The sequence below is a fragment of the Oenanthe melanoleuca genome, unplaced genomic scaffold (genome assembly GCF_029582105.1).
Source record: "Oenanthe melanoleuca isolate GR-GAL-2019-014 unplaced genomic scaffold, OMel1.0 S025, whole genome shotgun sequence".
Taxonomy (NCBI): domain Eukaryota; kingdom Metazoa; phylum Chordata; class Aves; order Passeriformes; family Muscicapidae; genus Oenanthe; species Oenanthe melanoleuca.
In genome coordinates, this window is record NW_026612674.1 from 55,001 (window position 1) to 57,500 (window position 2,500).

The 2,500-nt window shown below is 50.2% G+C and overlaps 1 pseudogene; it reads right to left on the reverse strand.

Annotated features, from left to right (window-relative positions):
• The window catches only part of LOC130266367 (28S ribosomal RNA), an 8,886-nt pseudogene that overhangs the window by 2,827 nt on the left and 3,559 nt on the right, over positions 1-2,500 (reverse strand).

Sequence of the window (2,500 nt, forward strand, 5' to 3'; positions counted from 1 at the left end):
AGTTTTGTGGAGAGATTGGATTTTGCTATCCCAGTCCAGGGGTCAATCTGCAGGCCGAGGTACTTCTCAGTTTCTCCGGGGTCAATCATTTTCAGGGGTGTGCCATTGATGGTCCACGCAGCGCAGTCATTGACGGTGTAAGAGTCCTTTGTCGGCTTGATGTAGTAGCCGTGGCACTTTACTCCCTGTGTTTTGAGACCGGTAAGATTGCAAAAGGTCTCTAATATCTTGATGTTAGTTTTCATATTTTCCCAGGAGTCACTCAGCAAGACCAGATCGTCCGCAAATGCCATCGCCGTGATGCTGCTCCCTCCTCGATGGTAACCTTTGCCGCTTTCTTCCAGCTTGCACAACAGGGGGTCCATAGCCAGATTAAATAAAAGGGGTGACATCGGGTCACCCTGTTTTACTCCAACCCGGAAATGGATTTCGTCTGTGCGTGTGTTTTTCTTCACGGTGATATATGTACTGGTGTCCTTGTACATATTGCTCACCAGGCCGATGATGTGGGGGTCCACTTCCCTTTGCTGCAAAGCTTGAATGATGTGCTGGTGGCTTATGGTGTCAAAAGCCTTGGCAATGTCCACGAATACAACACCCAGTGGTTTGTGTTCTTTTTTGGCGGACCACATTAAAGACTGCAGGAGTTTCAGGTTTTCAGAGCATCCCGCCGCTCTGATGAATCCTCTTTGCCTTGGGTTGAGGGGGCAGGCTTTGCTCAGCCTAGCTGTTATAATCCTGGAGAATAGTCTCAGCAAGATGGAACCAATTGTGATGGGTCTCCAGTTGTTAGTGTCCTTTAAACGCTCAGGTTCTGTCGACTTAGGAATCAAAACAGTCCTGCATCCCCTCACCGTGTCCGGGATTTTTCCAGATGTTAACCACAGATTGAAGATCTCCGCTGTCCGGGAGTACTCGGGATCCATCTTCTTGATGTCCCCAAGAGTAATCCCATCTGGACCGGGAGCTGAGCCCTTGCTCATTTCCTGCACATTTTTCTCGACTTCTTTGGCCGTAATTAAGTCTCTGAAAGCGCTATTGTCGGCTTTCCCGTTAATTTGGAATTCCCCAAGGCTAGTGAAGTTACCAGGTGTTTCCCATCTGTTCTTAAAAACCGAATAAATTTCACTGGGTGCGATATCGCAGGACAATGTCTCAATATCGTCTAAAATAATTTTAGCAAGTTTCCCCCTATCGAGATGGAATAATCGCTGGAAGCGAAGGTAATCACCCTTCCTAATTGCTCTGTCCTTCATCCACTTCTGAAAAGGTCTCTTTGGTTGTTTCTCCTGGGCCCCTTTGTTGTTCTTATCTCGGGTTGCTGTTCTTATCTGGCTTATCGCTTCCAGGCATCCGAAGCAGTCCTGCGCTGTCTGGTTGATCGTTGCTTGCATTTCCTGACCCTCAATTAACTGCTTGAATGCCCGGGGGAAGGTGTTAATTGTCCCAGCTGATAGCCGTTCCCCGAGTGTCCGGTGGTAATGGGCCTGCAGTTGCCCCTCCTTTTGCTTCTTGATGGCTCCCCTCCGGCCCTTACCCTTATCAGGGCGGCGCCTTATCTCGTCCATTGTTTCCTCTCCGGCAGCTGGCTCCCCTGGCAGGCGGCTCCTGCCTGGGCCATTGTTCTCGGCTACAGCCTGGCCTTGATGACTCACCCCAGGTTCCTTTCTTAGACCCGCAGCTGCTCTCCTGGTGCGAGTACTCACAGCAGGTTCTTCTTCAAGGTCCTCAACTGGCTTCCTGGGCAGCAATCTCCTTTTGTCGCTTATCTGCTTATTTGTTTTGGTTGTAATGTGTTCCGCGATGAGTTTATTGATGTTTTTGTGGCCCTCGAACTGCGCCTCTAATCTTATCAGCATCTCTTCCTCCTCCTTTGTCCAGCATCTTTTGTGAGCTCCTCGGTTAGATGTTTCTTTCGGGTGGGAAGCAACGATCCTTTCTTGGTTCCTAACTGACGGGTGTGCATGTCTTTTATGTTGTCCCAGGCCGATTTTAGTTTGGAAATCTCTTCCGCATACCTCACAGATCCACTCCCCAGCTGGAGCCGCTTCAGTCTCATGCACCCCTGCATTTGGGAAAATGACAAACAATACTGTGATAGTTAGAACCTTCCTTTCCACATTTCACACACCGAAAACAAACCCTCCTTCTCCCGTGCGACCCCTTTAGATGTTCGATTAGGGCCAACACAGAGTTCACCCGGGTACCACAACAAGGACAAGGTGGATTTTTGTCCGGAACAGTCACCGTCACGGTCCCCTCAGGTGTCTGCCCCCCGGGCTTCCCAGGCGTTGGAGGTGATGTCTCCGGCGCTTCCTCGCTCTCCTTCTCCTCGCTGCACCTTTGCTCAAGCACAAACAGTTTAGCGTCTCGCGGGAGGTTAGCATGTAAACTATCTCCCGCACACGGTTGTGGTGTTAGTTGTTCATACACCTCGGGCAGCCCGCTCAATCCCTCCCGGTTAGCAGAAAAATGAACACCCTCCTGCAAGTCCGACCTA